Source organism: Nycticebus coucang, chromosome X, assembly GCF_027406575.1.
Source record: "Nycticebus coucang isolate mNycCou1 chromosome X, mNycCou1.pri, whole genome shotgun sequence".
NCBI classification, from domain to species: domain Eukaryota; kingdom Metazoa; phylum Chordata; class Mammalia; order Primates; family Lorisidae; genus Nycticebus; species Nycticebus coucang.
In genome coordinates, this window is record NC_069804.1 from 24,340,099 (window position 1) to 24,366,374 (window position 26,276).

Below are 26,276 nucleotides of genomic sequence, written 5' to 3' on the forward strand. Positions count from 1 at the left end.
TCGTCTTTGGATCATTTGTTCTCCGTTGCTTGTTAATATTGTGCAGATTATTTTACCCATGGGTGGTATGCCTTAAAAGTTTGCTAAGGTTTTATGAAGCCCTGGCATGAGAATTACCATGGCAGTATCATTAGTGTTACTTTGATTTCCTTCAGATTCTAAGCATAACGGCTGGTGTTTCTTTTCATGAGTTTTGTAGACCAGTGGCCCTTTTAGTTTTTTAGATGTTTTGTCTTGAAGGGATATGAGACAGAGACTGCTAATTGCCTGTTATCTTCCTGAGAACAAATGATTCAAAGAGGAAATACAATTGGCCAATTGTCACATGAATTCTTCTGGTAGTGGGTTAAAGAGGACTGCTAATGCTGTGTTACTCCCCTCATAAAGAAGTGAAGTTTATTTCTCCCTCCCTTGAATTTAGACTGGCTCTGTGAATGCTTTGATTAGTCAATAGCCTGCATTTTTTTTTTCTTTTTGCAGTTTTGGCCGGTGGTGAAGGGACACTGTGCCTAAGCATTGAAAAGACCTGGAAGATTCTGCATTGTGATTCTGGACACTCACTTGGAAAGAGGTCATGTGCAGAGAACACCTAGAGAGGAGAGGTGGTGAGACCATAATGAGACAGGCCCAAGCACCCCAGCATCTTAGTTGATCACTAATGACGGAGACCCTGTTGAGATCAAAAGAAGAGCAGCTCAGCTGAGCCCACTCAGGCTGCAGATCCTTGAGAGATAATAAAATGGTGATTTCTATTTATTTATTTATTTATTTTGCAGTTTTTGACCGGGGCTGGGTTTGAACCCACCACCTCCGGCATATGGGGCCGGCGCCCTACACTTTTGAGCCACAGGCGCCGCCCTATTCATTTATTTTTGTTTGCTGTTATTTTAAGCCACTTGGTTTTAGTGCTTTATTGGGTGGCAAGTAGATAACCAAAACACTCCCTATATCCTTTAGTAAGCAAACCCTGATTTTTACCTGGTATGTAGTAGTGCAGTTGAAGGGCTACATTTCTTTGCCTTCCTTTTAGGAAGGAGTGACCAATTTAACTTAATTGTATATAAATGCATGTTTTGTTTGGTATTTTGAGCAAGTCACCTTAAAAGAGAGAAGGCAGGCCTACCCTTTTCTCCATTCCTCAAATTTGCTGCCTGGAGCAAAAGTGATGGCTGGAGCTCTGACACTCATATTGAACCAGGGAAATAAGAACCACATTCTAGGGATGGCAGAGTGGCTGGCTGGAAGTTATCTGGATCCCTGGAGACCTTACAGAGCTATCATACTCCAGCTCTGAACCTCCTATTTCCTCACATATGTTATATGAAACTGAAATAAACCACTTTTCTGCTTTAAGTCATTGTCTTTTTTTGTTTGTTTTCTAGTCTATGAATTGAACTCAATCCTAAGTGACATAGGAGAAGACCTCTCCTTGCCTTTGCAGTAGAGGCTTATGTACAATAATTCATTTTCTTTCATTATGGGAACCCTGCATCAGGGCACAATGATGAGCAAAATCAGACATGGAGCCTAACCATGATTAGCTTACAGTTAATGAAATCATCACAAAGGAAATGGAAACTGTGACAAGACTTTGACAGACAGGCTCATGGTGCCAGGAGAGGCCACAGTATGTTTACTTAAGCAAGGAGATCAGGGTCAGGAAGTGACATTTGAGCTGAGATCTGAAAGGCAGGCTGGGGTTAACTCAGTGATGAGGTTAGAGAAGAGAACCACTCCAAGCAGAGATGACAGCACACCCAGAGGTCCTTTTGCAGGAGAGAGCATGGACAAAGTACAAAGGACAGGAAGATGATTTGGCTAGAGTGGGGAGAATGAGGCCAGTGTGGTGTGCATGGGGTGCAGAGGGTGGCAGATAGGAGAACTAGGAGGTTGCGTTTGTGAGTCTGGTCTACGTTTTAAAAGCATTGGAAAGCTGTTGAAGGTTGTGAGTTGCCGAGTGGCGGTGATCTAAAAGAGAGAAGATTGTAGTGCAGGAGATGGAGAGAACTCAAAATATTCAAGAGCTGGTTCTCATTCTCACTTTTGTGTTTGGGTTCTTGACTTTGGTTTTGTTTTGTTTGTCTCCCTTTGTCACCTCAGGTAGAGTGCAGTGACATCAGTATGGTTCACAGCAACCTCAAACTCCTGGGCTTAAGTGATTCTCCTGCCTCAGCCTCCCGAGTAGCTAGGACTATAGGCACATGCCACAAGGCCTGGCTAATCCTCCCTTTGGTTTTTGTCATTGAGAAGTTGAATAGAACTAACTCCATAATAAATTTTTGGTGAAATCAGGTCTATTCATCTGGATATAGATGGGACTGAATGCGACTTAGTGACAACACTTGTTTAGCAATTTGGATGCTTATTTCACTTTCATATAGAAGTTGGAGCTGATATGCTGGCTCTACTACAGAGAGATTTCAGACTCCTATCTTGCTGCTCTTTTGTCCCTAGGGTGTTGCCTTCATCTGTATGACCCAAGATAACTCATGTCTACATTCTAGCCATGGAACAGGGGAGAGGGCAGGAGAGGTCATCTCCCTTCCCACATTGGGCATGGTTTAGGACTTTCGTACATGGCTCCTTCTTATATCTCCATGGCCAAAAGCATTTCACACGTACTATAGATAACTGGGTGGAAATCGTGATGCCCATCCAACCATGCCCATTTGTTTACATGGTCTATAGCTGCTTTTGCACTACAAGGAGCCTTGGTCATTCAGCACATAGTGTGGTGGTCAAAAGGACCCCCAGGAGCCTAGTATGTGGGATAGCTGATGGCCAGAAGATTCCCTCAGATCATTAGCACAAGGGACTGACTATGGACTGATGGTGGCTGAAAGGGTCTTAGAGAAGCAGCATGAGGGCTAAGGAAGGATGGTTGTCACTAGGACTCTAGATTCCATAGCAAATACCCAGGGTAGTGCCTCGAGGATCCCCACTCTCCCATGACCCCAGTATGTTGGCTCGATGCCAGCTGAAAGAAACTGCTGAGCATGACTTGATGGCATGCTGAGTGCCAGTAGGATCATTGGAACCTTGATGCAAAAGCTATCTGCTATCTGGACGGTCCCCCCAGGCCATCAGTGCAAGGGACTGATGGTGGCTGTAAGAGTTCTCCATTCCACAGCATGAGGGCAGGCTGACAGCTGGGAGGGCTTTCAGTTTTCTAGGACATATATAGGTGGGGGACTGAAGGACAAAGGGAACTGTGGCATATGGGCAAGCTAGTGCCTGGAAAAACCCCATGGTGCTAGTTCAAGGCCAATCAGTGGCCAAAAGAGCCCCCCAGGGCACCAGCACACTGGAGGGATGGTGGCTGAAAGAGCTCTCTGCTCAATAGCTTGTGGGAACATTTATGACAAATGGCCTTCTATTCCCTGGCATGCTGGCAGGTTGGGGAATGAAATGACTCCTAGAACCCTAGAGAGTGGGCAGATTGGTGAAGAGAGGGCCACAGGATACTGTCCCAAGAAAATGATGGTGAAGAAGAGCCTAAAGGGGTTCTTGCTTCCACATCCCTCACTCAGGCCACCTGAGATGTGGCCTTTAGTTTCTCAACCAAATGCAGATGGCAGTCTAGAAAGACTGACAGATATATAGCACCTGGGCAGGTTAGTGGCTAAAAAGGGTTCTGAGAGCATTAGTTTACTGGCAGGCTGGTGGCTTTAAGTAGGTATCTTCAGTCTGGTTCTCCAGCTCATAAGCAGCCAGGTGACCTAAAGGGCCTTCTTAGCCCCAGCACTCTAGAAGGACACTGGCCAAATGGGCTGTGACTTAATACAGCACAAGGGCATGCTGGGAGATTAGAGGACTGGTGGAATCCTGTTGTGGGGACAAGCAGGTATCCAGAGGAGCTTTCGAGCACCTTTGTACAGGATGGTGACTGAAGAGGTTCTCACTTTTCCAGAGGGTGCGCATCCTGTGGCCAGAAGGGAACTTTGCTTCCCAGCATGCGAAGGGCTGTAAGAGGACAAAAGGGCCCTCATTAATACAGTCTGATGGCAAGAGAATTTCTGGATAGCCCTTGGAGTGGAGAAAGCGCAGAGACAAGATCGGGGAGCGCAGAGTTGAGGGGGGCAACTTGACTCGTGGAACCCTTGTGGGGAGTCAAGATGGGGATGGGAAATCTCTCTGGGACACTGGCACGTGGGAAAGACAGTTGCCAAAAGGCATCTATTTTACGCAGCACTCTGAGACCTGTGGGCAGGTCTTTTAAGTCCTTTGTCCACCACAGGCTGGGGTCCTGAAGGATCCACCAGCAGGTGGATTTCAGGATAGCTGGTGCCTGGAAGGGCCTCCAATTCAGTTATCCAGCCGGCCGGCAATCAATGCGTAAGCCGGAAGGTCCTCAATATGCCAGTACAGAGAGAAGGACGGTGGCCGAGAGAGCTCTCACTTCCACGTATAACTGCCGCTCTGGACCAGAAGGGCCCTCATTCTGCTGCTAGTGAGGCCCATGTGGAGGCCCAAAGAGCTCCCATTTCCACAGTAAGTGGCTTACTGATGGCCAGTTGACCTGCTATTTCCCAGCACGAAGGCAAGGGAAGAGGTTTTTCTTTTCATTTTTTTTGAGAGAGTCCCACAATGTCGCCCTCGGTAGAGTGATGTTGCGTCACAGCTCACAGCAACCTCCAACTCTTGGGCTTAAGCGATTCTCTTGCCTCAGCATCCCAAATAGCTGGGACAACAGGCGCCCGCCACAACGCCTGGGTATTTTTTGTTGCAGTTGTCATTGTTGTTAGCTGCCGGACGGGGTTCGAACCCACCAGCCCCGGTGTATGTGGCCGGCGCCGTAACCATTGTGTCACTGGCACTGAGCCAGGGAAGAGGTGTTGAAATGACCCGCAGAACCCTAGAAAATAGCCAGATTTCTCACAAGAAGACCCTTGGGACATCAACATGAGGACAGGATGGGTCCTCCTGTTGAGGAGGGCTCCTGCTTCCTCAAAGTGTGGTTTTTAGTTCTCTTGTCTGCTGTACGGCAAAGACTTTTTTTTTTTTTGAGACAGAGTCTCACTATGTCGCCCTCGGTAGAGTACCGTGGCGTCACAGCTCACAGCAATCTCTAACTCTTGGGCTTAAGTGATTCTCTTGCCTCAGCCTCCCCAGTAGTGCCTACCACGGCGCCCGCCACAGCCCCCAGCTATTTTTTGGTTGTAGTTGCCATTGTTGTGACAGGCCTGCGCTGGATTCGAACCTGCCAGCTTTGGTGTATGTGGCTGGTGCTCTAGCTGCTAAGCTACAGGCGCCGAGCCTAGTCTAAAGACCTTAAGCACACACAACAAATCTGGATTTTTGGCTGGTGGCTGGAATTACCTCCAATTCAGTTCTTCACTTGGAAAGCAGTGAGTAGCCAAATAGGTGGATTTCAGGCTAGCCCTTGGGTAGTAGGGCCTGGGATCAAGTTCTCCATCTGAGAAGCAGAAGGGTGCTTGGTGCACCACTAGAAGGCTGGTGGCCGAGCCGGCTCTCACTTCCACAACAAGCTGGAGACTGATAGTTGAACACCAAACCTTACCTGCTTCATTGGACCAGGGACATAAGCTACAGATAGACTTTTTGTAGTTAAGTTACTGAGTTTAGGCTTAATCTCTTGTAGCAGTTGGTGTTGCGGATCTTAACAACGAGGCTTGTTGGACTGGCTGAGTTCTCTGAAACCCATTTTAAGTCTTGAGGCTCCTGGTTGGATGTGAAGTTCGGATGGTTGGTATCACACAGCAGAACCTTGGCCAGTGGCCTTGGTGGGTGAATTCAGCTTCGGTGAGTGTCTCCTTTGAGCCGCACTTTCTGTGCACTCAACCTAAAATAAGATCTTGGACCCAGGCTGCCAATTGTCTAGGCAGAGAGCATATCCAATATATATTTTAAAAGCCTCAAGGGCTTTTCAAGAGGAAAGACTGTTCCTTATTCTTGTTAAAGTCTCTCTCCCATCTTCCTCCTTGCTCCATGCACAGTGGATCAAAGTAAATAAGACAAAATTGGTCTTTAGCTTCATGTAAATTACAGTGTGTTGTGGAGACATGAAATGACTACACAAATATTTAACTAGTAATACATGGGGTATGGATTATGAAAGAGAAGTACTTTGTGCTGTGAAAATTAACAGCAGGGGGATCTGACCTATCGGGGGTCAGGGAAGGCTTCCTTGGTGAAGTAAGAGATCTGAGTAATGAGCAGGTACAATGTTATTTAGACCAGTAATTCTGAGTGTGCATCAGAGTCACCTGGAGCACTTGTAAAACACTGATGGCTGGGCCGCACTCAGGAGTTTCTCATTGAGTAGATCTGAGGTGGGGCTTATCAAGTACTTCTAACAAGTTCCCAGGTGATGCCGATGCTGCTGTTCAAGGAGCACACTTTGAGAATGACTACTCTGGGTTCTATCTCCCAAAAGGCATCGGGGCACATTGCTGAAGGTGGGTTATAAGTCAACTGAGAACTTGCTTTCCTCAGCTCTCAGGGGCAGTCAGGGGACTGGGACAGAACTCCAGAATGGTCATCTCTAGCTGTAGGTGGTCTTACGTATTCCCCCAGCATGTGCTACAAACATCGTACTTCTCTACTATCATAGTGAAACAGTTTGGGAAGGACTGAGTTGGTCGACTGTGGAGTGACAGGTGGTGTTAGAGCATTGATTTGCATCTGGTGTGCTGTGAAAAATGTTAAAGAACGTTAAATTATTTTCTAATGTTCCAAGTTCAGTAAGTATATTCTTTTTTTTTTACTCTTTTTTTTTTTTGTATCAACATAATTTAAGTGTGCTGTGGAAGTTTAACTATAGGTTCAAGTGTGCTATGAGATAAAAAAAGGTTGAAAAAGCCCGCAGTAGAGAGAAAGCAGAGTTTGTCTGAGGCAGTGGTTCTCAACCTTCCTAATGCCGCGATGTATTTTCATTGTTACAAAGGGGTCGCAACCCACAGGTTGAGAACTGCTGAGGGCCTTGTAGCAGGAAAGAGTGCTTGCGGTATCTTTACAGAACAGAGATTAAGCTAGCAAGGCTATAGAGAAGGAGATCCAGGAAGGAGAATCTGGGGTCAACTCCTACAGAATTCACAATAATGAGAAGCCATTGAAGAATTTTAAGCAAGGGAATGGGCTGGAAGGGTGCAGTTATACATGTGGAGAAACCAGTTAGGAAGCCACTGCATTGTATAGGAAAGTGAAGATGGGAGCACTGGAAAGATGCTTGGAGGTCAACCAATGGAACTTGGTGGTTATTGGATATAGAGGTTGAAGGATAAGGAGATATCTGATATAATTCTCAAATGTCTAGCTTGCAACGAATGTTTTATTTTCTGAGATAAACCACACTGGTGGTCAGGTTTGGGAGAAAGAGCAGTTTTGGAGATGCTGAATATGAGGTACGCTTGTTTTCATCATCTAAATGAAGATGTTGATTAGGCAGTGGAATATATAGCCCATCATCTCAGAGGACATGTGGTATGTGGTGGTCTGGACCTTAGAGGACACATGAGAGTGTGGGATTTCAGAAAATGTCCACATGAACATTTCTAGTGTGCAGAGAGGTGGTCCCTGAAGCTATGGTAGGTATGTAGAAGAGAGATTGTAAACTCTAGTGCCTAAGAGGGGCCAGGCAGGTAACATGAGAGGATGCAGGCCAGGTGCATACTTTCTTCAATGGTTGGGACCATCTACTCCAGTTGTGTATTATGTGGGAATTGCATGGATTTTTTAACTGAAGCCAGGAATCTGGATCTTACCACGGAATTCTTAGGTTTAGATATTGGCTCAATTTAAAAAAATTGACTTGGGCCAAATAAAACACAAACATATTAGAAGTGGGCCGCCCACTGTCAGCTGATGGTCTCTGCTGAATGGTGAAAAGACAAGCAATGGTGAGAAGGACAAAGCTGTGAGGAATCTGGTTGGATGAACCAATTTGAAAGTCTGGTAGAGAAGGATGTGGGGTGGCCAGACAGGTAGAACTAGGACAGCATGGTGTCCTGAAAGCTAAGGCGAGAGCACCTTCCATCTTCCTTGCTCTCTGGTGTCCCAGGTTGCGATGTCTCTACTTTGGATCTAAGGAGAATACTATGGAGGTACCATTTTAGGAAATGCCCATAGTGGAAAATGTGCTGTGATCCATTTCCCTTTAGTCAATAAGACAGAGCTTTAAAACCTAAACCGACTTGCCTGAATTCGCATATAAAGACTTAGAAACACTGCTATGAGTCCCTTTCCATTGTCTAAGCCTCCAACTTTATAATTGAAGAAGTCTTATTTTAGTCTCAGGCTGTGATATTTATCTAGAGAGATAGGAACTTCAACTCTTGAGAAAGGGTTATTGTCAGGCCACAAAAAACTTTAGGATTTATTTCAGAGTCTTCCTTTTGCTAGAGAAGTAAGCTTGAGTTAAAACTTTAATAGGCTTCTTTTTTGACATTTTCATTTTCTAATTGACACAATAGTTTTACATGTTTATGGGGTACTATTCTATAGGCTTCTATCATGGTTTACTAGAACAGTTCTAGAATAAAAGGAAGGAAGTGTGATGGTATGGTTTGAGACAAATCAATGATTTTTGTCTTAGCTGTTAGTAGGATGCTAATATCCTTACTCATATAGTGTGGGCTTGTATGAAGGAAAAAAACAGATAAGTACCTGAAAGCAATTTAAAAATGTTAAAATATCAATATGAAATATCAGCATAAAGTATCAATATGAAAAGCTGGTATAAAATATTAATACAGTATATCAATACGAAGTTGAACTGATGTTCTAGAATTTCAGAAGGACCCTCAACCCAGACATCTGTAAATGACATGCTCCAATACTTGCGTACATATGCTAATGATGGCAAACAGCGTCAATGGACTATAATTTGTTGTCTAAATCACAACACTTTTGAGTGGGAAAAGGGGCGCTTTTAATAGTTACTTCATGACAGTTGGCAAAACCCAGGACGATCCTGGGTAAAGTGGGATATGTGATCACCCCAGACACAGATGAAATGTCAATGGCTATATACTTGTTTTGTCAGATGTCTTGGTGACATAAGATCTGAGCAAGCAAAATGATTTCCCCCCCTAAAAACTGATTCTCTTGTATAAATAAATTATAAAAAAAAAAAAACATATTTATTTGCAGTTTTTGGCCTGGGCTGGATTTGAACCCGCCACCTCCGGCATATGGGGCCAGCGCTCTACTCCTTGAGCCACAGGTGCCGCCCTCTCTTGTGTATGTTATAATGACATCTCAGGTCCAAATAGGAATCCTGGGCTGAGTGAGAGAAAAAATAATAAGCACAAAACTTACTGTCTCCAGCTCCCTCCATCAGATGGACTTGCTTTGGCTTAATGTTCTTAACCTTAATGAAGTAATTTGGGTTTTCACTCTTTGAGAAAAAAACTGGTGGGTGAGAAGAAGATTGGACAAATCTTCACTGAAAGGAAATGAAAATAGTGACTAATGGAATTAGTACATAAAAGATGGTAGGTTTAGTAACGTCATATCCCAGGCAAACTAATGTACAATGCATTTATATTCTCATGCAAGTAGATGAGATTCAATGGTATGCACAGAATTTGAATGTTACAAATGATTCATTTGGAGCCTGGCTACAGCTCTAGCTAGCCCTTTTAGGTCAGAATGGTTTGGGGATTGGAAGATGAGATTAACAACAGGACAATAATTTAAATATGTTTTCCCTTTTTTTTTTTTTATCTTCTCAAGCTTGAGGTGGGTTTTGTACCTCTGCTAGAAGTTTTGCTGGAATGAATCGCAGTGCTAGCCGATGTACAGTTAGAAGAGGCTGCCACACGTGGACATCCCTCGGTAATCAGGTAAGTACGCAAGCTGGCCTTTGTTCTCCGCATAATCTGAAGTGCTCTCCGGTCTGCCGTATAACACGTGAAAAGCAGCACATGTGAATTGACAAAGAGATCTTTATTTCTCTTCCACAAAGCGCAGAGAAAAGATAAGAGACTTAGGAGTGTGAATGTGTTTCTGCGGGAGTGTGTGCTATCATTCTGAGCAAAGGAAATGCTAATGGCCTTAATTACGTTCCTGCTCCCGGACTGCCTTTCCTGTCACGCGTTGTGGTGTTCTGTTCTTGTGCGGGTCCAGAGGTGCAGGCTCCCACTCAGTGGGCCAGGGTGGAGCCTCGAGAAGAACAGCTGTCTGAGTGAGAGGATCAAAATTTGTGCTCCTTCCAGCTCTGTCCCTGGCTAAAAGAGTATGCCCCTAACCAGGCTGGGCTCTAGTTTCCCATTTTGAAAATTCATCTATAAAGAGAGATAGTTGAGGACATAATAAAATGATTAACATGGTAAGCCTTCGAGTTTGTCAAAAGAAAGTTGCCATTTAAATATTGTCTTTGGATCAACTGTATCGTTTTTATTTATAGTATAGTATTTATTTTCTGGACCCAGATTCTGTGTTCTTCTGTGTGTAAGTGACCCTGCTAAAGTCAGTGGAAACATCTTGGACACCTTCAGATATTGACTTTGGGGGTTGGCAAAATATTACAGAAGAGTCACTATCACCATTTTATGTCAGATTAGTAATCGAATTGATGGAAACAATGAATTCTGGCTTTATTGTGGTATTTTGACCCCTCATTTGGGGTCATGATAATGGGCTTATTCAAAGTCGGTAGCATTTTGTTATTTTATGTGTCCATCGTGATGACTCTAACCATGAGGAATGTGCAGAAATATATTGCTCCACGTCCAATTTGAAATCAATCTCAAGTCTCTAAGTTTATACTGGGAAAAACAAATTTCTTTAGAACTCCTTTGCTCACTTTGAAGAGCATATAATTTTCAATTAGCCTTCTAGTCTTCAGTTGGTTTAAAGACATTTCACATCAGACACCCACTCAATCAAATCCAGATGAAGAATTTACAGTGGGGATACTACATCTGGAGGTGGGGAGTGGAGAAGGAGTTCTCTGAGCCAACATTTCTTGCAGTGTCTAGATGTTTGACAAGTGGGCATTGAATAAGTCATTTGGATCAGGTATTTTCTACATTCTGTAAATGCAAGAAGGAAAGTTGGAGAATCCTGTGCAATGCAGGGTTGTCAGTGAAAATGCATCCCCTTCCCTCATCTAGCCCTTGGTAGTGCTTGGGAGCTCTGAGAAGGGAGCAACAGTTCATGGAAAACACCAGAAGGTTTAAAGCCTTTTGTCCTTCAGCAAAGTAGTCTTTTTCTTTTATTTTATGCATAGAATATTCAGCACGGTACTAGCAAGAATCCTCCTGGATAGTCAGATATGCAAATTCCTAGCAGATGGCTCTTACCTCTAATGTTACGTGTGGAAGGGTCGGAGTTAACCACAGTGGTGTTCATTTCAGTTCCTGGGGCTTCCGATTTTCTCTTGCCTTCTTTGGGAATCATTTCCTAGTGTTCTAATTCTGTATATTGCCAAGTGGCAAAAACACAGAGGAGAAACCCCCGAAGTAGCTTGTGGTTAAGTTTCAAGTTTTTTGGCTCTTATCCAAACACTCATGAGCTTCATTTGTGTTCAAATATAAGAAAAGCCAACCCAGATCTCCTAATAATGCTTTATTTAGTGCTTAAACTTTAATTGCAGGGTATAAATGATACCATTAGGAACTGATATCAATACTAATGCCACCTATATTATTATTTACTTGGCTGAAAACTTAAGCCTGTTGAAATATATTTATTAACATTGCACCCTAGCAGTACACATTTAAAGCTTAATTCTGTGGCTGCTTGTGAATTCTCAGTATATGAAAGTGTTGGGGGGGGCGGCGCCTGTGGCTCAAGGAGTAGGGTGCCGGTCCCATATGCCGGAGGTGGCTGGTTCATACCCAGCCCCGGCCAAAAACCAAAAAAAAAAAAAAAAAAAAAGAAAGTGTTGGGGCTTCTTAGCTCGAGGTAAGTTCATTGTGCAATTGGAGTGATGAAGTATGTTAGGGCATGTTTTTTTTCCAGGTCACAAATACAAATTGGTTAATGCAGAGGATAAAGCACCCTTTGTGGAATTATAGTCCCTTTAGCTAACGAACAGTTAAATCCAGCATTTATGATGTATAAACTTTGCTCCTTAGCATTAAAATGTACCTTATTCATTCTGTAGATTTCTCTTTCAACCATGGCTATTGTTTGTCACTAACAGCTAGCTTTTGTGAAGTTAATAAATGTGCATAATAAGGACATAAAGGTATGGAGGAGTAATACTGTAATCCTTTTGTTTGGATAATCAGTCTAATGTATGCAAATTAAACCTTATTAGTACTAGGGTTTTGTGTCTGCTTATCAAAATGTGCCATTTTCATGAAAATTGGAAGTCCATTATATAAAGTTATTATTAACAATCATTTAGGAATTATATACGGTATGCAAATTAAAGTTGATTACAACTAATTAAGGGCTTTCTTTGTTATTTGACCTTGTCTGCTTTTTATGTAAATATGTTTCTTTTGGTCTGGCATATTTTTAGACTCAGAAAAGTATATTAAGACAAGTTACATTATGTATTTTTTAATATATCTTTGTGTTGCCATTGTCTGTGCCCCTCATTTTGCAGAGGCACATATGATACGTACAGCCGTGCATCTCGCTGTTTGGGGACGGTTCTCCTGGTAAATAGAATTTCAGAAATAGAAAACAATCAAATTTCCAAGTCCCTTCAATAAGTTTCATGGAAAATGAGCACAAATCTAGTATAACATATAAACAGTTTTCATGCCAGAACACCCTTTTTTTCCACTATTTATTGACTTCAGTGAGTCTTGGGTTACAGATTTCCAAACAGAGCTAAGTAATAAATGATCATTTCTTGCTTACAAGGTGCCCTGCAAAACCTAATTATTTGTTATTTGTGCGAGCATTCAGCTAAAGATAAGTAAGTTTACCACAGAAAATGTAATAGGTTAGTATCAATGGCCTTTTGGAAGAAGTGTGTGCTCCCTGTGAAAATGGTAAGAGTTTCTCAATAGGCAAAGAGGAAATATTTAAGGTGAGACTTTTTAACACTTATTAAGTTATATATTTCCTTTAGTGCAGTTGTTCTAATTGTTTTCTGTGAACAAAGACACTTGATACAGTGACTGGAGCAAAAGATCCTGGGGCACTAAATTTAATTGCATTGTAGAAAATGAATAGTTTTTCAAATGCCTTAAAGTATATTGGTAGGGGGCGGCGCCTGTGGCTCAGTGAGTAGGGCGCCGGCCCCATATACCGAGGGTGGCGGGTTCAAACCCGGCCCCGGCCAAACTGCAACCAAAAAATAGCCGGGCGTTGTGGCGGGCGTCTGTAGTCCCAGCTACTCGGGAGGCTGAGGCAAGAGAATCGCATAAGCCCAGGAGTTGGAGGTTGCTGTGAGCTGTGTGATGCCATGGCACTCTACTGAGGGCCATAAAGTGAGACTCTGTCTCCGCAAAAAAAAAAAAAGTATACTGGTAGGAAAAAGAATGGGCAGATAATCAGCTCAAAAAAGGACCCCAGAATATATAGCAAGAGTGGAGAAAAACAAATAGTATCTAGATATTTAAAAGGGGCAAATGAGAAATTAAGAGCCAAATCACCATTGAATTTATCCAGACTTGGATTGTTTTTCTTTTATTTTTCTACTTTGAACAATAACAGTTTGATCTTTATTTTATTTTATTTTATTTTTTGAAGTTGTTGGCTGGGGCCAGGTTTGAACCTGCCACCTCTGGTATATGGGGCTGGTGCCCTACTCCTTTGAGTCACAGGCGCTGCTCAACAGTTTGATCTTTAAAAAATGCCACGCTAACTCTTAGGGGATTGGAAACTTTTAATTGAAATATAACATGCAAACAGAAAAGTACATGTATTTTAAATGTAAAGCTTGTTAAAATTTCAAAACTCAACACTGATGTAACCAGCATCCAGATCAAGAAGCAACATACAATACTAGCAGTATTCCAGGAGCTCCCTACTTTTTTCATATTTCAGATGACAGTATATGTAAAGGTTTGTTTCTGGGCTCTCTTGGGGAAAATTGACATCTCCACAATCTTGAGTGCTTTAATCTATGAACATGGTATATCTCTGATAAAGGCACTGTTAATGATTTAGTAGCCTCCCTGGAAAATGCAGGAAAACCAAGAAGAGAGAGGCAAAGTTCAAACGTTTCTTTGGGATTCTGAAAGTCCCTACATGCAGAGATGTTTCACTTCACTGTATTCTCTAGGAATGATGCAGGTGTGCCTCTGGGCTTCATGGAGTGGTTAAAGATTCCATGGGGAGCCTCCTGTTTTCTAGCCAACATACTCGTTCATGGTCATCTGCATTGTAAGTGTTTAGTGTCACCTTCTCTCCTCAGGGAATTCTCCATAATTCCTTGCCACTTTTGTTCCAGTTACTCAGCTGAGAATTTTTAGTATAACACAGAGCATAGTGCCTTTGGCAGCTTCTACTTTGGGTGCAGAGTTCCCCAAAAGCAGCAAGTTTGTCCTTCTCAGCTCAAAATATGCCCTGTTAAAATGTATAAATCGCTACTTATTTTCATATTTTTGGAGACCAAGTTTTTCCTCATAGTTCCTGACATTTTTCCCCTTTGGAAAGATGTAGGACTTTGGAATTCCCATCTCCATGGAAATTTTTAAAAAGTCTTCATTTGTACCATGGCTCAATAGGTACAAATGGAAAAAGAATCTCACGATACTGGCTTCACAGGCTGTGCCTGTGTTGTACCATAGTAAAGGTGCTGCCACAGGTGCAAGCTTCCACCTTCTAAGGCAGTGGTTCTCAACCTGTGGGTTGTGACCCCTTTGTAACAATGAAAATACATTGTGGCATTAGGAAGGTTGAGAACTACTGTTCTAAGAAGATCTTTTACTCTTGTAGAAGTTGCTGGGTGTGCCTGAAGAAGCTCCAAAAAAGGTAGTATGGTGCCTGCATAAGCATGAGAGGGAAGATTGAAAGAGAACCCCTGAAATTCTCACAGAAGAGGAGGCAAATGCCACATCTCTACTTTGCCTTCAAAACAGTATAGAGGGCTGGGCGTGGTGGCTCGTGCCTGTAATCCTAGCACTCTGGGAGGCTGAGGCAGGTGGATTGCCTGAGCTCATGGGTCGGAGACCAGCCTGAACCAGAGTGAGACCCCATCTCTGAAAATAGCCGGGTGTCGTGATGGGCACCTATAGTCCCAGCTACTCAGGAGGCTGAAGCAAGGGGATCACTTGAGCCCCAGAGTTTGAGAGTGCTGTGAGCTGTGATGCCACAGCAGTCTACCAAGGGTGATCAAGTGAGACTCTATCTCAAAAAAAAAAAAAAAAAACAACAAAAAACAACAACAAAAAAAAAACCCCCACTATAGAGAACAAGCACAAGGAGAGGTAAGGGTGATGCCCCTTGTGTCAGGTGACTGGAAATGTAATCAGCACTCCCCTTCCCATGTGCTGACTGCCTCCCTCTGATCCTAGGAATGGGAGATAGGGATGCAAAATGCTCCCATCTGGTTCTTAGCAAATGGAAAAAATGGGCAGGGCTGACCACAGTTGAGCTGTAAGAGCCCCTAAAAACAGGGTCCCCAAAGTCACCATTTTGCTTTAGAAGGTTTATTATTTTACATTTCTCAAAATAACATGATAAAATTATAGGCAACACAAACAAGATTCAATCTATGTGAGTCTTTTAATTCAGACAGAATTTAATGTGTAATTAAGACTAATTATGCCATAATGGAATTGTAGACACATGATTATTGCATCATCTTCCTTGCAGACATGCATCTTGTTCTCGCATCACTCTGGATTCTCAGGTGGAGAAGCATGCTGAAAGGCAGAGCCAATGGAGCTTGGCTGCATTTTGCAGGATGTGTGTTACAAAGTTATTTTGGAAGTTAATTTTTGCCAGTGCTCATTTTAGAAATATTTGAAATATGCCCAAATGGGATAGCCTTAAAATAATCCTCATTCTTTGTTTGTTTTGAGAGAAAAATCAACTTTAATATATCTCCATTAGAAGCTGAACGCATATGTGTGTGTTGGTGTCAAGTTTAGGAACTTGGGTTTGGCTTATGTGTGAAGGTAAAAAGAATTTATTTTTTGCTCATACATTCTAAATATGGGTAGGAGTTTGGAAATATTTTAGAATAGGCCACTTCCTGAATTAGAGAGAAAGATAGGGTAAACCTTCAGAGGCAGTTTTGACAACCCAGGAATGGATTAACAAGCTGTGGTATGTACACCATGGAATACTATTCAGCTATTAAAAAAAAATGGAGACTTCACATCCTTCATATTAACCTGGATGGAAGTGGAAGACATTATTCTTAGTAAAGCATCACAAGAATGGAGAAGCATGAATTCTATGTACTCAATTTTGATATGAGGACAGTTAATGACAATTAAGGTTATGGGGGGGATGGGTGGCGCCTGTGGCTCAGTGAGTAGGGCGCCAGTCCCATATGCCGAGGGTGGCAGGTTCAAACCCAGCCCCGGCCAAACTGCAACAACAAAAAAATAGCCGGGCATTGTGGCAGGCGCCTGTAGTCCCAGCTACTCGGGAGGCTGAGGCAGGAGAATCGCCTAAGCCCAGGAGTTGGAGGTTGCTGTGAGCCGTGTGACACCACGGCACTCTACCGAGGGCAATAAAGTGAAACTCTGTCTCTACAAAAAAAAAAAAAGGTTATGGGGGGGAGGAAAAGCAGAAAGAGGGATGGAGGGAGGGGGGTGGGGCCTTGGTGTGTGTCACACTTTATGGGGGCAAGACATGATTGCAAGAGGGACTTTACCTAATAATTGCAATCAGTGTAACCTGGCTTATTGTACCCTCAATGAATCCCCAACAATAAAAATTAAAAAAATAAATAAATAAAAAAAAAGAAAAACAGAAATCCAAAGAAGGAAATTCTTTTATATACTACAGTATATTATTTAAGTATATAACAGGTATGGCAAGTTGGGGTCAATACTTAAACTTGTGTGACTAGAGCTAGATGGTTTTAAAACTTCAGTTTTCTTAGCTGTTATTTCAACATTAAAAGAAAATGTTTTTCAAAAGTGAGTAAATTACAGATCCTTTCATTAATTCTATGCTTTTTTTTTTTTTTTTTTTTGTAGAGACAGAGTCTCACTGTACCGCCCTTGGGTAGAGTGCAGTGGCGTCACACAGCTCACAGCAACCTCTAACTCTTGGGCTTACGCGATTCTTTTGCCTCAGCCTCCCGAGCAGCTGGGACTACAGGCGCCCGCCACAACGCCCGGCTATTTTTTGGTTGCAGTTTGGCCGGGGCTGGGTTTGAACCCGCCACCCTTGGCATATGGGGCCGGCGCCCTACTCACTGAGCCACAGGCGCCGCCCAATTCTATGCCTTTTAATGGAAGTTTTCAACATACATATTCAGGCCCTTTTAAAAGAAAAAAGTTTTTCTTGGACTCTAGTTTTGATGTAAATCATTATTATTATTTTTTGAGACAGCGTCTCTCACACTTTCACCCAGGCTAGAGTGCAGTGTCATTATAGCTCACTTCAGCCTAAAACTTCTGGGCTTAGGCAATCTTCCTGCCTCTCAGCCTCCTGAGTAGCTGAGACTACAGGTGTGTACCACCAACCCCATGTAATTTTTCTATTTTGTGAAAACAGGGTCTCACTCTTGCTCAGGCTAGTGTCAAAACTACTGACCTCAAGCAGTCCGCCCTGGGCCTCCCAAAGTGCTAGGTTATAGGTGTGATCCACCGTGCCTGGCCTGACATAAATTATTTTTATCATGTGCTAACATAAGATTAGTTATAACTCTTTCTTTTTTCTCTTTTTTGGAATTATCTCACTTTGTTGCCTGGGCTGGAATGTGGTGGCATTGTCATAGCTTACTGCAACCTCAGACTTCTGGGCTCAGGAGTCCTCCTGCCTCAGCTTCTTGAATGGCTAGGACTACAGGTGTGCCACCGTGCCTGGCTAAGTTTTTAATGTTCGGTAGAGACAGTATCTTGCTATGTTGCCCAGACTGGTCTCAAACTCCCAGCCTCAAGCAGTCCTCCTGCCTCAGCCTCCCAAAGTGCTAGGATTACAGGCATGATCCACTGTGCCTGGTTGACTCCTGCTTACAGCTCTTATAGAAGTATAAAGCCAAATACAGCAGCATAGAGGAAACACTAGCAAATGTATACCCCGTAACATTTAAATTAATAATACTAATTTAGAGTAAAGGATGATGTTGTTTTTTTCTGGTACTACTTTTTAAGCCTATCCGTATTTTCTTTTGACTTAGTCACCATGATCTAAGCCATTTTACCCTGGCTAAAGTGATTACTAATCCATCTGAAAACTAGAACACTAAGATAGGACAATAGCCTTCCTTTATAATAAAGCAGACTGTCCAGGTGATCCAAAACATCCGTTAAGATGATCATCTAAATCAGGAATCAGCAAATTTTCTTTTCTTTTCTTTTTTTTTTTTTGTGGTTTTTGGCCGGGGCTGGGCTTGAACCTGCCACCTCCGGCATATGGGGCCCGCACCCTACTCCTTTGAGCCACAGGCGCTGCCCTTTTTTTTTTTTTTTTTTTCTTTGAGACAAAGTCTTGCCTGTCACCCTGGGTAGAGTGCTGTGGTGTAAACCTACCTCACAGCAACCTCAAACTCTTGGGTTCAAGTGATCCTCCAGCCTCAGCCTCCTGAGTAGCTGTGACTACCCAAGTGCACCACAACACCTGGCTAATTTTTCTATTTTTAGTAGAAAAATAGCTCTTACTCAGGCTAGTCTTGAACACTGGTATTCAACCAATTAACTTGCCTAGGCCTCTCAGAGTTTTAAGATTACAGGCATGAGCCACCGCAAAGCCCCAAACTTTTTCTCTAAAGGACAGGACCTGATAGTAAATACTTTAAGCATTGAGGGCCGTATAGTCTCACACAATATTCAACTCTGCCATTGTGTTGTGAAGCTGGCCATAGACAATACTTAATTGAATGGTCTTGGCTGTGTTTAGGTAAAACTTTAGTTACAAAAGCAGGTAGAGGGTAGGATTTCACTATAAGACAGTGTTGGTTGACCCATGATCTAAATGAAAATATATAGGGTTGAAAAATCTTGGGGGAGCCGGGTATAGTGGCTCACGCCTGTAATCCCAGCACTTGGGAGGTTGAGGTGGGCAAATTGCCTGAGCTGACAGGTTCAAGACCAGCCTGAACAAGAGAGACCCAGTCTCTAAAAATAGCCGGGCATTGTGGCAGATGCCTGTAGTCCCAACTACTCAGGAGGCTGAGGCTAGAGAATTGCTTAAGCCCAAGAGTTTGAGGTTGCTGTGAGCTATGATGCCACAGCACTCTACCAAGGGTGACAAAGTGAGACTCTGTCTCAAGAAAAACAAAAACAAAAATCTTGGGTGAGTATTTGTAGACCCCCATTTGAAAAACAATCTATGCCCCAATTTTCCTTTGTAGACCCCCATTTGAAAAACAATCTATACCCCAAATTTCCTTTGTATAAGTAGTATATATATTATAAATTAGATTTTTAAAAATTATGCAAGTAAAATTCTTATTTTGATAAATGAAAACAGTTCAGAGATGTATAAAGAAATGCTGTCAATATTAATCTTTTCCTTACTCCTTCCATTCTAACCATCCTCAGATAAACAACATTAATAGCTTAATTCACAATTTATAGTTTTCTTCCTGGGTGGACATACCTATAAAAATATATAGGTTGTTCCTGTACTCCATCTCTTCAATGGTTCTCTTATATATATGCTTCTCAGTTTTTTAAAAATTAGATAATGTTATCTATCCATTTAGGCCAATTGATGCAGATCTTTTCTTTCCTTTGATTTTTATTGTGAAAAGTTGAAATAATAGTATAATGAATACCTACAAAACCTTCATCTAGATTTAATCATTGTTATTATTTTTCTGTGTTTGTGTTCCCTCCCCCATTTTTCAGGTTTAGCCATGTAAAATTCCCAATATAGGCTGGGCACGGTGGCTCCCACCTATAATCCCAGCACTCTGGGAGGCCAAAACAGGTGCATTGCCTGAGCTCAGGAGTTCAAGACCAGCCTGAGCAAGAGCGAGACCTCATCTCTGAAAAATAGCTCCGTATTGTGGTGGGTGCTTATAGTCCCAGCTACACCAGAGACTGAGGCAAGAGGATCACTTGAGCCCAAGAGTTTGAGCTTGCTATGAGGTATTCTACCAAGGGTGACAAGGTGAGACTCTGTCTCAAAAAAAAGTTGCCAATATTTAAATGTTTTTGATGCACAAAATAGCAATTTAATACAGTGCAATCTAGTATTTGTTTTCTGAATCACTAGAGACACTAAATTGGATTTTATGATGTTTCGTCCATAAATACTATAGCATGCATTGCCTTTTCATATATACAAGAAGATTATTTTTAAAAATCAACAATTCCCCCCCCCAGCAGAAAGAGGGACGGAGGAGGGGGTGGGGCCTTGGTGTGTGTCACACTTTATGGGGGCAAGACATGATTGCAAGAGGGACTTTGCCTAACAATTGCAATCAATGTAACCTGGCTTATTGTACCCTCAATGAATCCCCAACAATAAAAAAAACAAAAGGAAAAAAAAATCAACAATTCCCTTATATCTTATATTCATATTTCTCCCTTGTGACTAAAATCTCTCTCTCTCTTTTTTTTTTTTTTTTTTTTTGAGACAGAGTCTCACTATGTCGCCCTGGGTAGAGTGCCGTGGCATCATAGCTCACGACAGCCTCAAACTGGGCTTAAGCGATTCTCTTGCCTCAGCCTCCCAAGTAGCTGGGACTTACAGGTGCCTGCCATAATGCCTGACTTTTTTTTTTGTTGCAGTTGTCATCATTGTTGTTTAGCTGGCCTGGGCTAGGTTCAAAACCGCCAGCCTCAGTGTATGTGGCTGACGCTGTAACCACTGTGCTATGAGTGCCGAGCCAGTGCCTAAAATTTCTTTATAGCTACATTTTTAAGAATCAGAATCCAATAAAATTTCACACATTGCAGTTCATTTTTGCCTCTTTAATCTCTTTTAATTTAGCATAGTTCTCCACCTTTTTTTCCCTCTCTTAACCTTGACCTTTGGATGAAACCAGGTCAGTTACCTTACGGAATTTCCCACATTCTGTATTTGTCTGGGATTATTTCCTCAGGGTATTCCTTAACTTGTTCCTTGTGTTTCCTGGAAACTGGAAGTTAAGTTCTAAAGTTTTTGTTAGATTTAGATTTGGTTATATTTGGCAAAATAGTTCATAGATGATTCTGTGTACTTGTATTATATAACATCAGGAGGCATATAATATCAGACAGTTCCACTGTAAGTAATTCTGACTTTGTTAAGGCTGTGTTCCCCAGCCCCTAGTCTGCAGACTGGTACTAGTCCATGGCCTGTTAGGAACTGGGTGGCATAACAGGAAGTGAGTGGAGGGGGAGCCAGGGAAGCTCCATATGTATTTACAGCCGCTCCCCATCACTGGCATCACTGTCTGAGCTCTGCCTCCTGTTAGATCAGTGGCAGCATTAGATTCATACAGAAGCACCAAACCTAGTGTAAACTGCACATGCTGGGGATCTAGGTTGCATGCTCCTTATGAGAATCTAATGCCTGATGATCTGAGGTGGAGATGTAGTGCACTTGAATCTTTTTTTTTTTTTTTTTTAAGAGATGAGGTCTTGCTATGTTGCCTATGGACTGGAGCTCTTTGGTTCAAATAATCCCCCTGCCTCTGCCTCAATAGCTGGGAGTATAGATGCATGCCACTGTGCCCAGTTCAACACTCTTTTAAGATAAGTGTTATGTTGCATTGCATAGCCTATTTATATAAATAAATATGAATGAACAAACTTTCTCACCCTTGGTCGAGTACTGCGGCATCACAGCTCACAGCAACCTCAAACACTTGGGCTCAAGTGATTCCTTTGCCTCAGCCTCCCAAGTAGCTGGGACTACAGGCGCCTGCCACAACACCCAGCTATTTTAGAGACGAGGTCTTGCTTTTGGTCAGGCTGGTCTTGAACCTGTGAGCTCAGGTAATACACCCACCTCAGCCTCCCAGAGTACTGGGATTATATTCAACATTTCTTTATTGGTGGAGATTCCATTTGTTTCCATATGATTTTGCCATTTAGATGTCTTATTAAGCAATCTTATATTTAAGTATTGGTGCTTTTATTTCTGTGGAATAGATATCGAAATGTGAGTCAAGAAGCACGTTATATTTTAAATTTTAACATTTTATTTGGCATTTAAAAATTGTATTTGATATTACAAAATTTCTACCAACAGTATGTGAGAGTGTCTTTTTCTCCAAATCTTTAACATTTGGATATAATTACCTGTTAGTTTCTACCCCTTAAGTATGAGGGGTAAAAACCCATATTTTTTATTTTGCATTTCTGTGACTAATGGGGGTGTGCAACATATTACATAAATTTAAGCTTTTAAAAACTGTAGCCAAGGCATGGCATCTGTAGCTCAGCTGCTAGGGCGCCAGCCACATACACTGGAGCTGGCAGGTTCGAATCCAGGCCAGGGCCTGCCAAACAACAATGACAACTACAACCTAAAAATAGCTAGGCATTGTGGCGGGTGCCTTTAGTCCCAGCTAATTGGGAGGCTGAGGCAAGGGAATCGCGTAAGCCCGAGAGTTTGAGGTTGCTGTGAGCTGTGACACCACGGCACTCTCCCGAGGGTAGACAATAGTGAGATTCTGTCTCAAACAAAAAAACTGTAGCCAAATATGTCTATCTTTGCCTTTACAGTTCCTGGGTTACCTATTTGATTCAGAAGCTCTTCTTACACTAAGACAATATAAAATTATCCTAATTTTTCTTTTATTATTACATGTTATAAAGGCCTAGTTTTGCTTCCTTTTGTAAAGCTAGCAATTACATCAGTGTCATATATTAAATAATCCATCCTTTTGTTAAGGCCTTGAAATTCCACCTATGTTGAAATTTATATTTGTGGAAATTCCACCTTTGTGGAATTTATGCTCATATAGTAAGTTCTTAGATATGTTTGGATTTATTCCTGAACTCTATTCTCTTCCACTGATTTATTTATCTATTCCTATACCAATACTATCCTTTTCTTTTTTTTTGAGACAGAGTCTCATTATGTCACCCTCGGTAGAGTGCTGTGGCATCACAGCTCACAGCAACCTCCAACTCTTGGGCTTAAGCGATTCTCTTGCCTCAGTCTCCCAAGTATCTGGAAGGGACCCCAGATACTTGGGAGGTACCCACCACAACTACAGGTACCTACAGGTACCCACCATAACGCCCAGCTATTTTTTGTTGCACATGTCGTTGTTTTGCTGGCCTGGGCTGGGTTCAAACCTACCACCCTTGGTGTGTGTGGCTAGTGCCATATGTAGCCACTGTGCTATAGGCTCTGAGTCACCATCCGGTTTTTATTTAGCATTTTAAAAGTAATTTTTAATATTGGGTAAGATAAGCTTTCATTATTTTTTTCTTTTTGATACAGAGTCCTACTTTGTCACCCTTGGTAAAGTGCCATAGTGTCACAGCTCACAGCAACCTCCAACTCTTGGGCTTAAATGATTTTCTTGCCTTAGCCTCCCTAGTAGCTGGGACTACAGGTGTCCATCACAACACATGGCTATTTTTTTTTGGTTGTAGTTCTCACTGTTGTTTAGCTGGCCCCGGCTGGGTTCGAATCTGCCAGCCTGGGTGTATGTGGCCGGCACCCTACCCACTGAGCTATGGGCACCACCCAGCTTTCACTATTGTTTCACCTTAAAAATATCTGGGTAGCCATCTGTCCTTCCATATGAACTTTAAAATCATTTCCCCCCATTCCCAACTCAGTCCCTGAGGATTCTGGTTGAGATTGTATTAAGTACATACACAAATATGTATAAAATTGTGTTTATATATACATATATAGTAAATTTGGGAGAAATTAACACTTGAGGATGTAAATGTGTATGTACCCTGTTTCCCTGAAAATAAGACATCCTCCGAAAATAAGACCTACTTACAGGAAAGATAAGACGTCCCCTGAAAATAAGACCTAGCACATCTTTGGGAGCACACCTTAAAATAAGACACTGTCTTATTTTTGGGGAAACGGTATTTATGTATAAATATGTATCATATGGGTATATAATAAGTTTAGGAAAGATTAACCTATTAATCCTAAACCACCTGACATTGAAATGATATCAAAAGAGGGACTTGATCTTGGTGAATTTTCTGCCAAAAATACTCTCCCTCACCAATAATGCCCCAAACTCAGAAAAATTCAGACTTTTAGCCCAGAAGACAAAATTAAATGATTTGGGTGTCATTGGAGTGCAGTTTTCTTTTGAATTGTTAAAGGTAAAGTGTTTTTTCTGCCTGCTATGGGAATAAAAGTGTATCAGTGTATTTCTGTAATGTGTCAGTAATGTATTCCCAGGTGTGCTTGAAAACCTGTCTAGATACTATTAATGTCTTAGTAAATCCATTTCCATCTGTCACACTATAATGTATCCTCTCTGTGTCACCCTCAACATACAAATATTCATTTTCTCACTTCAAATTAGAGACTTTTAGCATGGGTCAAATACCATCACAGAGAACTCTGCAGGTGTGTCAAGTGCTTCTTTTAAAGCCTACCCATCTTTTTTGTGTGCAATGAGAACCACTTTTCCAGCAGAAACACCATGTGTCGCTCACAGCTCAGGCAGGGGCTGGGATGGCGCAGTGTGGATGTGGGACCCTCTGAGGGAGACAGGGTTTCTGCCAGCAGCATAGGGCTTGCAGCTTTTCCAATTCCTGCTGCTTTAGCGTCAGGGCCACCGACCTTGAATAAAGCACTCAAGAGCCTTCGGCAGGAATTTTGCAAGTGTGGATGGAGTAAGCGGGATTTGTTAAGAAGTGATGTGAATGTTCTATTTGTAGATAGCCAATATGGGCGGAGGGAATAAAGACTCTGAGCCCACAGTACCTTATCTGAACTCCAGCTCCACCACTCCTTTGGCAGTGCCAGTTTGGGTGCGTGACTCAAACAGCTCAGTGCCTCAGTTTCCTCATTTGCAAGATGGAGATTAAAATGGTACTAAAATAATAGGACTACTGTGAGGATGACATGACCTGACCTATGTAATGCATTTGAAACCATGTCTGGCACACAGTAAGTCCCTTCAGAAGCATTTCCTATATTATTATTGTTTCTTGAGGGAGAAATTAGACACAGAGGCTGAGATTATAAGGGAAAAAACAGGGAGGAGGCTGGGTATGAAGGTATCAGGTACACAGCACTTTAGACTTCTTTTTTTTATTAAATCATAACTGTATGTTTATGCATTTATGGGGTACAATGTGCTGATTTGATTGATATACAATGTGGAAAGCTTACATCAAACTAGTTAACATAACCATCACCTCACTTATTTGTTGTGGTAAGACATTTATACTCTACTGTTTTTTTTTTTTTCGTTTTTGGCCGGGGCTGGGTTTTAACCTGCCATCTCCAGCATATGGGGCTGGCGCCCTATCCCTTTGAGCCACAGGAGCTGCCCATATACTCTACTCTTAATAGTGTTGAACTGTACCATTGCGCTGTGCACAATAGGTGAGGTACCACCAAAGACCCTCCCTCCTCCCGGACTCCCCCCTCCCCTCGCCCTCCTCTTCCCACTCTGCTTTCTGGACTGTAGTTGTGTTTTATCATTCATATGAGTGTGTAGGTGATTATACATTGGTTTCATAATAGTATTGAGTACATTGCATACGTTTTCTTCCTTCGAATAGACTTCTATCCCAGGAGAGAGTGAGGTTCAAAGCAAGACATCGAGACAGAAGTACTGTTGTATGGGTGACTCCTAGGAGGACTAGGGAAGAACTGAAATGTCCAGAGCTGTGTGAGTCCATTTATTACTGTGGTCACTCTTCTCTAGTAGCATAACCTATTCCAGACCTCATGTGCTGAGATTCTGGCCAAGATTGGCTGAGTTACTTAAAGTGAAGGGCATCAATGGGTTGACCTGGGCAATATATGGCTTAACGTAAATGATTCTCCTTTTCTTTTTCTTTATTAAAAGACTATTCTCCAATTCTATCCAGGTTAATACAAAAGACGTAAAGTCTCTATCTTTTTTATGGCTGACTAGTATTCCATGGTGTACATATATCACAGTTTATTAATCCATTCATGGGTTGATAGGCACTCGCGTTGTTTTCACATCTTGGCGATTGTAAATTGAGCTGAGATAAACATTCTAGTGCCTAGTAATGGGATTGTGGGATCAAATAGGAGGTCTATTTTGAGTTCTTTGAGGATTCTCCATACTTCTTTCCAAAAAGGCTGTATTCGTTTGCAGTCCCACCAACATTGTAAAAGTGTTCTTTTCTCTCCACTTCTGCACC

The 26,276-nt window shown here is 42.1% G+C and overlaps 1 pseudogene; it reads left to right on the plus strand.

Annotated features, from left to right (window-relative positions):
• The first annotated feature begins 4,356 nt into the window (after positions 1–4,356).
• The window catches only part of LOC128576719 (SRSF protein kinase 1-like), a 172,223-nt pseudogene continuing 150,303 nt past the window's right edge, over positions 4,357–26,276 (plus strand).